At 42.7% G+C, this 11,065-nt stretch overlaps 1 long non-coding RNA gene across 2 annotated transcripts in view; it reads right to left on the bottom strand.

Annotated features, from left to right (window-relative positions):
• Positions 1-3,469: 3,469 nt before the first annotated feature.
• Positions 3,470-11,065, bottom strand: part of LOC109297665 — a 24,569-nt gene continuing 16,973 nt past the window's right edge. The window contains exons 2-4 of one of the 2 annotated variants that reach the window (XR_002097378.1): positions 7,117-7,239; positions 4,665-4,794; positions 3,470-4,525 (exon numbers count right to left, since the gene is read on the bottom strand). This is a non-coding gene — a long non-coding RNA (uncharacterized LOC109297665). The remainder of the gene's footprint in view (positions 4,526-4,664; positions 4,795-7,116; positions 7,240-11,065) is intronic. The other variant, XR_002097379.1, reaches the window with a different exon arrangement.

Raw genomic sequence — 11,065 nt, 5'->3', positions numbered from 1 at the left:
CCCCCCACCGCCATATCAGGGCCAGGCCCCCCACCCTTAACCTCCCCACTGCTGTTTCTGGGCCAGGCTGGGCCTGGCACGCCCCCCCCATACCCTCCGTTTTGGGGCCAGGCTGGGCCCAGCATCCACCCCCACCTTCCCCACCACTGTTTCAGGGTTGAGCCAGTGCATTTCCCTCCACCCTCCATTTTGGGACCAGGCCCGGTAATCCCCCCCCCCCGCTGATGTTTTGGGGCCAGGCCTGCTCCTCTCATCCCCCTTGTCCCCTGCATTGGCCTGGGTCTGCTGCTCCCCACCCTCTGCTGCTGTGGTGGGCCAGCTCCTCCCCTCCCCTCCCCCCCAGCTGCTACATCAGCTCAGGCCTGCTGCCCAGGCCCACATCAGGAAGGGAGCAGTGCGGGAGAGAGAGGGGCCAAGACCAGCAGTGATGCCCTCAGCCCCCACCTTTCATATTCACCACCTGCAGGGAGCAGAGAGGGGGTGAGGCCAGCGCTGCAGGCCTCGCCCCTCCTGCGACATCTCGACCCTGCTCCCCCCTATGCCACCACCTCCAAGGAGCAATATAAACCTGAAGAAACAAGGAGTGAAGCTGGCCTTGCCTACCCCATTCAGTGTGCTCTGCTGCCGCCACCTCCAGGGAGCAGGGCTGGGGGGCCAAGGCCAGCTGTGCTCTCCCGCTCCATTCCCTATATCACCACTAGCATGACACGCTTCGCTATACCACCACCTCCTGTCCAAATACTGTATTCACACTCTGATCGGTTGTTTCTGTCAGCCAATCAGGGTGCAAATAAAGCGTTACAGACAGACGGACAGACTATGGCTTTGATAATATTGAATTATTTCCATTTGATTTGGTGCCCCATGTGAGGGCACCTGGTGCCAGTGCACTGCTGGCACTGCCCTTGCTACACTACAGTTGTTCACATGTATGTGGCTTAGTCACGATATACAAGGGTTTACAAAGAAAAATTGTAGCAAGATTATGATATTAAAAAAGTTAAACTATTAATTTAACATGGAGTATTTTAAGTTTTAGCAAACTGTCCATTCTAATTCACAAATTCTTATTGCAAAGTGTGTTTTTAGCAAAATAATCTTCATACATTACAGTTATACTCCACTAGTATAAAAATGTGGAGTTCTCAATACAAGTCATTGTTCAGTTCCTACCTGATACCACAGCTTTATACAATTATTACATTTTTAAAGAGTTGATCTGGGTTTACTCCCTCAAATTTATTTACTCTTTAACATCTTTATTTACTCTTTAATGTCTTTATTAACGATGTGGACATTGGTGTCAGATGTGGACCGGCCAAGTTAGCTGATGACACCAAACTATGGGATAGAGCATCCACACCTGAGGATAGGCTGGTGATCGAGGCTGACCTTGATAGGCTTAGAAAGTGGGCAGATAAAAACCTGATGACATTCAATACGGAAAAATGCAAGGTACTCCATCTTGTGGGAAAAAAACCTCATCATGCTTATAGGCTTGGCAGTGCTATACTCGCTACATGGCTGAAAGGGACTTTGGGTTCACTATTGACCACAAGATGACCATGAGCCACCAATGCAGTCGCAGGTGGTAAAGCGAACAAAACTCTGGCTTGCATCCATAAATGCTTCTCAAGTAAATCTCAGGATGTCATCCTTCTGCTGTACTTGGCCTTGGTGCAGCTGGAGTACTGCATCCAATTCTGGGCTCCACAATTCAAGAAGGATGTGGAGAAGCTTGAGAGAGTCCAGAGAAGAGCCATGCCCATGATCAGATCAGGAAACCAGACCTTATGATGAAAGGCTGAGAGCCATGGGACTCTTCAGCCTGGAAAAGCGCAGACTCAGGGGGGACCTGGTGGCAGCGTATAAGTATATCAGAATCTGGGGGAATGCCATTTCACCAGAGCACCCCAATGGATGACAAGGTCCAACGGTCACAAACTCCTCCAAGACCATTTTAGGCTGGACATAAGAAAAAACTTCTTTACTGTCCAAGCCCCCCAGGCCTGGAATAGACTCCTTCTAGAGGAGGTGCAAGCACCTACTCTGGACTCTTTTAAGAAATGTTTGGATGCTTATCTTGCTGGGATCCTTTGACCCTAGCTGACTTCTTGCTCCTGGGCAGGGGGCTGGACTTGATAATCTTCCAAGGTACCTTCCAGCCCTAGCGTCTATGAAAATGCTATGAAACTCTCAGGGGCCTGTCGAGATGTTAAACTCTTGAATATCCCTCAGAATATTTGAATTCTTTGATTCTCTTCATCTCAGGGCTTAGAATAATGTAGGATAGCAAGAACTGGCATAAGCAAGGAGGCTCTGACTACTTGAAATTGAGACTTGAAATTAAGACTTCACAAAATATATACACTCATCCTATATTAACTTTCACACCAATTAAACAGACTGACTTTTATTAGTAGATGTCTAGGATTGTGAATCCAAAAAAGATGACAAAGCTGCCCAAGCAAGGGACTAACATTAGAGGGATGGGGGTGAGGAGGGGAACGCAACTAGGTTACAGGAGATACAATGTTAGACAACTAAGCCCGGGGGTGGGGGAGGGAGGAAGGAGGAAGGGGAGGGAGGGAGTTCGCGATGCTGAGAGAGACACACACGAGCCCATTACAATGGTCCGCAATGGTGGAGGGAGTGCTTCAAAGAAAGTGTCTCAGTCCATATAGAGTCTCATTGCGGTGGTCCTCTTTGGGTGGAGCTGGGTCGTCTGTTGCTGAAGAATCCTCTCAAAGTGAAGGTCCGTCTGGTACAGAGGGGGGGTTCAGGCAGTCCCCTCCGGGTCCAATCTGGCAGTGGTTCGCCTGGTGGGGTCGGAGTGCTGGTGGTGGCCCATGATGTGTTCCACGTAGATGTCGCGGGACCAACAGATGGTGTCAGACACCATGAAGCAGTGCATCAGGTTGGCATAGTGGCAGGAGACACGGCAGGCACACAGGACACTCTCATTGCTGGGGTTCCAGGCTCCAAGTGTTCCCACGATGAACGTGTCAACCGTCACATCGCAGCCACGGCCCCAGGCAAACTCCACTTTGCCATATGCACAACTAAAATCATGTACACAGACAAAACTATTTGTATTTTTCAACCATTCACACCAATGTACCCAGTTTTCATACCATCTCTCAAAAAGTAGTCACAATACACTACAGTTTTATATTCACAGTATTAACATTTGACAGAGAGATGCTGACAAAACTTCCATACAATCCTCACTCTCGAGCATCCAAGTTATATATTTAAAAATATCACTTAAACAAGACTGTAGAATGCCACTGTCACTACTCATAATAAAATACACATTATGAAAGGTATGCATATACACAATTCATTGGGAGTTAAAATTCCATGTTCAAAGCAACTTGGTGAGACAGGTGAGGCAGAGTAGATAATTGAGAGCTACAAAGTTAGGAGGGCATACCAACAATGCTAACTGCTAGTATGCAGACAAACATTTAGTTTTGCTCTCTTTTATTACAGGTTTGTAATACAGAGATTTAAAAATATTAAAATATGCATTATCTAAAATATGAACAAGTCCTTCCCTTTAAAATGCAGCTTCCAATAGGAAATAATTATTTATCAAGAGTCATAAATTGTTATGGTATAGCATTATGCATTTACAGTTCCTAAGTAGCAAGCAAGAAAAAAAAATCTTAGTAAGAGTAGAAGTATACCTTATGTATGCAGTTGAAAAATGAATGGTCTTAAGCCACCTTCAGAAATATTTTTTAAATATTTCTGGAAAATGTTAGATAAAGCCAAGTAGTGGCCTAGGTAAAATAAACTACTTATATTTGAAACAACATTTAGAATGTAATTCTCCACTTCTGTTGATCTTTTCCAACTGACCAGCATCTGAAGATGATTAGAAATTGAGTTCAGTTTCACATGACATTATATTCATAGCACTGCATTGGTATCAAAAGTAGAGGGCTAAGACAGAGGAGAACAGCTGTGTTCCCCTAGGCCCTTGATTTTGAAAAAGCCTCTTCAAGATGGCCATCATACATCTTCATTTTATGGGGTTCTTAATGGTTTAATGGTTCTTCAGCTTTGAACAATTTACTGTAGGCAAAGATTTACCACTGTCAGAAAAATTACTTGATAAATATAAAGCCCAGTTTCCCGAGCAATTGACTAGGAAGGAATGGCAAAGATTAAGTTTCATAAATTAAACCAAAAACACATGCCCCTTTTTTCTACCAGAATGTGAGTGTATGACACAGAGAATGCTTTAGTAATCAGCATATAAAATACATTTTACTGAGAAATCACACAAGCTACTAGCAGAAGTAGTTATAGTGACTGTAAAAAGTTATAGCAGGAACTGTTTTTCAGTCATCTGTTGTGATGAACTGCAACTTTCTCTTAATGTGCCACAAATAACTGAGTTAGGCTGTTTGTTGCATCTTGGCTTTAATATTCATTGGTTTCATGAGTCAGATGCTAGTAATTTATATTTATCCTTCCAAAGCACTTAACTTGGCATGATGAATATCATATAAACCTGAAGAAACAAGGAAGTTTTTTTCATTACAATATTGTTCACAAGATAAATAAGGAGCATTTAATATTGCTTAAGAAAACGTATTAATGTATTACTTAAGCTTAATTGTAATTTACCATGAAACTCTTGTATGACTTACATATGAAATACATAATTGAAGTTTTACACTTCAGAATGTAAATCTTCTCTCCTTGCCCACAATTCCTTGTCTTTCTCTTTATTTTCTTTTTAGCTGGATGCTTTCTTCTTGTTCAATTATCCTCTAGAGGCTGAAAAAAGTACACAACAGACTCGGAAAAATTCCAATTAAATTTTAAAATTGCAATAAAAATATCAACAGACAGTTTATAAGATTAGATGAAGCAAAACAGATTCTTAAAAAATGGTCAGAATGAAAAGACTGTTTAATTAAATTTACTTTACAACATGTTTTCCTATAAAAGTTACTAATGAACAAAATGCTGGAAAACAACAATAAACTGGAAGAAAAATCTGAAGGATTACATATTCATTGTAGGCAGAGAAGTAAACTTGGCCAGAACCCTTGGATACTGAGTGAAGGTGTTACAAGTGTTAAAAAACAAAACAAAAAACCCCCCTAATTCTCACATACTATTTAAAATATCACAATACTAAGGAAATAAAATAGCAGGCAGCATAATCACTGTCTCCTCAAAAGTTAAAAAAAACTCGTTGTCCTTAGAAAAACTGTTACAGCTCATGGCTCAAAATTCCTAATCCAAAAGCCATCAGACTTTAGATGATTATGGGCAGCATGACATTAATGGGTATGTATTTTTCAAGTCAATGACAAACAATTGTCATTTGTCCCAAAACTGGCAGAGGGGCCTCTCTTGGAACTTAGCAACAACTGCTGCAAAATGTCTGCCTCAAAAAACAAAACAAAACGGTGAGGTAGAAACCAGGAAGCTTGCCTGCACAAATCCTGAATGTTCATAATGGAGAATGCAAGGTCAGGGCTCCGTCCACATGTTCTTAGACACACAATACTTAGATGCTGATGGGACCTGTACCCTATCTATAGGATGCTCGGTCCAACTAGATAGCTGAAGTAGTATATGCCAAGAGCAGGGGTGGGCAAAATGTGCGGGCTGAATGCGGCTCACCAGGCCATTTTATCCGGCCCGCAGGGCCCCTAAAAAATTTAGAAAATTCATATTTATTTGCCCCTGGCTGCCTGTCATGCGACCTTCGATGGCTTGCCAAAACTCAGTAAGTGGCCCTCTGCTCAAAATAATTGCCCATCCCTGGCCAAGAGGATGACAGGAAGAGCTTCAAGCCCTGTGAGTCCCCTGTATTCAAAGTGGTCTTACTTACCTGTACTTCAGGGAGGGATGCAACTAATGCCCCAGTTATACAAACTGGTCAATCCAATTACTAAGTTAAAGAAGTGTGGTGTGAAGCAGGAGAGGGGAAGGGAAAGTGCAGAGCTTAACCCACATTACAGGGACATCATGCTGTTCAAAAAGCAAAGGGCATCTTGTACCCTACAAGGGAGAAATCTATGACAGCCCCCTAATTGTAGGGCTGTCACACTGACTAGACTGCTCACAAGGCATACAGCCAGAATGGCAGAGCACATAAACCTAGTTACAGGGACGTCACAGTGAGCATGGTGCCAAAAGGCACCATACATCTCAGAAGGCAAGACTTATGACACTCATCCTAATTGCAGGATTCTCACCTTGACTAGACTGCCCACAGGGCATCCTGCCAAGAGAGCAAGAGGACAAAAACCTGATTCTTTGTTACAGGGAGGTAACACTGATTTTAAAAGTCAAAACAATTTTGTAAAAGCAAGTCTAAATGTAATGTTTTGACCTTGTCCAAATGAAATCTTGAAATATTTCTGCTGAATTCAAGATGTTATTAAATATTTCAGTCCTGACAAGACAGCATTTTCCATTTAAAAACTGTTCTGTCAAAAAACTTGACCAGTTTTACCCATGAAGTACTTGAAGGGCCACTTGGCTACAGAGCAGGATTTGTCTACCTACAAACATTCTTAAACTACATCCAGCACTTTTTTTTGCCTCAGTTAAGGCATTGCTCACAGACCTTGAAGATCAAAGCCATGGCCTATTAATTCCAATTTATGCTCTGAAAGATCCCATATTGGAATATGTCAAACTAGAACTTTGCTACCAATGTCAGCCAATTAACAAGTCATTCAATAATATCCAGGATTATTGAATTACTTCCAAAGTAAGTTCTATAACAAACCAAGGTAACATATTTGCATTGTGAAAATAAATGCCAGTTTTGTGGCACTTAGAAACTAACAAGACAGAAACCTTTTTAGACTGTAAGGCTAGGGACAGAAAATACACATAAACCAGTATAAGTGATCAGAAACCAGTTTAAATCTGTAACACAACAGAAGTTGAGTGCGCAAAAACCACTTTCAAAAATAGCCCAAACCAGTTTAAGATAAACCTGGATGGATGTAGTATCAGACTTAACTGATTTAGATTAAATTGGTTTACTGAACTTCTGTCCCAAATCCCCTCCAGATTCAAGTTAACTCAGTCCCCCAGTATCCCAGGATGCTTGTCACTTCCCCCACAAACCCCTCCTTTGCAGGGTGGGCAGGCTGGCCTTGGCTCAAACTGTCTTCTCCAGCTGAGCAGGAAGGTGTTCTCTAACACCTCCTGGCCTCTGGCCTGGGCCACTGCAGGCATGAGGCTGCATTTCTGGAATCAAAAGTAAATGTCTGTTCACTTGATTATTGGTTCAATCTACACATCTTAAACTAACTTGCCAGGATTTAATTGATTCAGCCTCAGGTTTTTTTTTACTGTCTGTACTTAGCTTAACAGGCTGCAGACTCGGTGGAAGTAAAAGGGTCTGGAGAAGTAATCTACTCAGGAACAAGTTTATTTTGCTGCCCAAGCAGTATCTCTTGAAGTCAGTTTTACAGGGATGCCATTTTTCTACTTAGCCATGGAAAGAGTTGTTATTGCCCACTTAGCCTTAAAAGTCCTCATATTCCAGTCCCTCCACTTCTAGTGCTCTTCAGTCCTCTTTGTCAAAAGCCACAGCAGTCCTTGTTTTTCCTAGAGGGAGCTTCTTTAATGTGGAGCTCTTCCTTCACCTGGTTGAGGGCTACCACTCCTCTAAGAAAGTCTAAGAAACCAGGCCACAAGTGGCTATCTATGGTAGCTTGGGCCAGAAGCCAGATGGAGATAATAGGAACAGGGTATAAATAACAGGACAGTCCACAAGTATGTTAATATATGCCCTGCTGGTGTTAAGGTTGTGTTTGGGATGCGGTCAGCTTCCTGCCAGGACAGCAGTCAATGACTGGCCACCAAAATGATGGCTCGTGACCCTCTGGACTGATGATTCATCCTACTCTAACTCTGGCTCAGAGCTCCCTAGGTTAAGTCTTTCTCCAATGTTACCCTGGCTCTCAGCCTAGGAAAGAAAGCAGGCAAATTCCTCTACTGCTTCTCAGTCTTCTCCAGCTCAGGAAGGTCAGTAGACAAACGTCTGCTGTTTCTTTAGTTTTCTCCAGATACACTCCATGGAGCCCCAGATGGTTTCTACACTGTGGTACTTGAATTACATAGCTGGATCAGTGTTACTATGTGCAGATTGTTAAAAAAAATCCTTCTTCTCAATACTTCATGAAAATAAAAGTATCACCATGGATGTGAAAAACCCATGTACCACTTATGATTTAGCACCAATTATCAGATGTGGATTGTTACTGGGTAAGAAACCTGAACATCTCTGATATTGATTTTATTCCAAAGAGATCTTTGTGAGACAGATAAAAGTCCTTGTTGTGTGCCTACTGTGGTGTTTTTGTCACTATAGATTTGAAATGCTTTTTAGCACAATAATGAATGTGTGACTAAACAGGTGAAAAATGGTTCTTAGCAGGAGCCAACATATGGGGGAAAGGAAGATTAACGCTGCAGAAATCTCATTTCAAACTTTTCATGAGCTTTCATCCAGTAGAGCAGCTAAGAGAAAAACAGAATTGGTGTCAGGGTGATCAGAAGATGCTGTTAGACTTCATGACATGAAAGAGCATTATACCCACATTTTGAAACAAAATTGAGGAAAAATTCAATGCATAAGAGAAAAGTATCATGGAGCTGCACTATGTAAGAGTCCCTTTTAAAAGTATCATAATGCATTTCTACACAGATGAGTCTGCAATCCATGGTATACATAGCCCTCAGGGATCAATAATAATCCTGTTCTAGCAAACACATGGGCTGTTTTTCCCCCACTACATCCGAAGCTCTGCTTGTGGCTATGATGTTTATACTCTTGTCCCTAGCAGCTTCACTCAGAAGCTACAGTATATTTTCCCTGAAAAGGTAGAGCACAAGAACCATACTAGCCAAATCATTATAGATCCCCCCAGAGATGTCTGGAGGATAGTTTTATAACAAAAATGAGAAGAACATCATAACCCCAACGTGTACTACTCAAGAAAGCTATGCTAACCAACTGGCTGACAGGAGGCTCCCGACACAGAGCTGCTGCTGCTAACACTGTTTCAATTCTAGTATAGAAAAGTCCCTTCTGGCTAATCCTGTAAGGGAGATCTTTTTTTGGTGGGGGGGAAGGGGAAATCCATGGAAATTCATGGAAAATGATATCCCATATATTGTTCTAGCATAAGAACCATTTATCTGGTGCACAAATGACACAATTTCTGAATGTAGGCTTAGGTTGCCTTTAATGCAACCTCTAAGATAAGGTACATCCTGGAAGAGAAGTAGGGTAGAATGGGCTGAGTCCGGGTGAAAGAGGATATTTCTGTAGCATTTCAGCACTACAGAGATGCCAGGTTGTTCTAGACTGGAGGGCAGCCCTAGCAGGTTATCATAAAGGCCACTGGAAACTAGGGAAGCCCTTGGAGTTTCCCTAATTTATGCCAAAGGCTACTTCAGCTGTGAGCAGGCCCAGACTCCAGGTGAAACAAACATAATCTTAATCCACTTTTGTCTCTTCTCAGAGTTATATCTTCCATGCTACTACAGAATGGTTAAAGAAAAGCATATGGATCAGGTATACTGTATTATTGATGATACATCTACAGTTTTTTCCTATAAAGGAATCATAATACTTGCACTTTACTTAAATGCATGATCATCCTACAGTCAGGGCCCCTACAGGTTTGACATTTGTGCTCGCAGCAGTTTTGTGCTTGCAATAAAAATACCGAGGCATTTTTTTTTCAGTTAAGTGTTTATTTTAGTATTTTTAATGCGTTTAACCCTTTGGATTGCTTCCTTGATTATTTGATTTTCTGTTCTGATCTTGTAAGGGCAAGGTAGTTATTGACTTAACATTCAAAGTAATAGCTGCTTGCCTAAAACTGGACCTAAATACATGGGTCTGATTTATATGCAATACTTGAACTCATTACATTTATAAAAAGTTTCTAAACAAAAGCAGGTTTAATATTTATTTTTCTCTTGTGAGATGGAAACATTGTTATGTTTATACTGTTAGCAGATGACTCCAAGCAATGTTCTGTGTTGCTCTGCCTCCTTACCTGCCAAGCAGTCAAGCATAAATGGTGCGACGCTGATGACGCAGAGGGGAGTGTTGAATAGGGCTGAAAGATTATGCTACCAAAAACAAATCTCTGAGTTTTCCTAATACAGAAATGCTTCTAGTTTATGACCAAGGCACTGATTTGTCAGCAATTGAGCATGCAATTGCTGCTGTAAGAGTGATAAACATCCCTCTTTCAGAATATGTTGTAACTCTATTAGGAGTTTGATCGTGGAATGAGTGTTCTGTAAACAGTTAAGTGGTAAGTAATAATCAGCAAGGAAGCACCAAAAGAGTTTGCCAATATGGTGGGACAAGTGAGGTGGAGCTATACTACAACCTGTCTTGCTTTTCCACCTATAGGAGCTGTAGGATGTCATAGTTTCATAGTTTCTAGGGCAGGAATGGACCTGAGCAGATCATCTAGTCCGACCCCCTGCCATGGCAGGAAAGAGGACTGGGGTCAAACGACCCCAGCAAGGTGTTCATCTAACCTCCTCTTAAAAACCCCCAGGGTAGGAGCCTGCACCACCTCTCTTGGAAGTTGGTTCCAGACCCTAGCCGCCCTGACTGTGAAATATCGCCTCCTGATGTCCAACCTAAACCTACCCTCTGCCAGCTTGTGACCGTTATTCCTGGTCACTCCTGGCGGTGCTCAGGGGAACAGTGACTCCCCCAGTGCCTGCTGATCTCCCCTGACTAGTTTATAACAGGCCACAAGATCCCCCCTCAGCCTTCTCTTGTGGAGGCTGAACAGGTTCAGGTCCCGTAGCCTCTCCTCATAGGGCCTACCCTGCTGTCCCCTGATCATGCGAGTGGCCCTGCTCTGGACCCTCTCAATGCTGTCCGCATCCCTCTTGAAGTGTGGCGCCCAGAACTGGACGCAGTACTCCAGCTGCGGCCTGACCAGTGCCGCATAGAGGGGGAGGATCACCTCTTTTGACCTGCTTGAAATGCATCTGTGGATGCATGACAAGGTGCGGCTGGCCTTCCTAA

Source organism: Gavialis gangeticus, unplaced genomic scaffold (assembly GCF_001723915.1).
Source record: "Gavialis gangeticus isolate Ggan-Ray unplaced genomic scaffold, GavGan_comp1, whole genome shotgun sequence".
In the NCBI taxonomy this organism is placed as follows: Eukaryota; Metazoa; Chordata; order Crocodylia; family Gavialidae; genus Gavialis; species Gavialis gangeticus.
The sequence above is the reverse complement of the archived record's forward strand: the minus strand, read 5'-3'. Positions and strand labels throughout refer to the sequence as shown.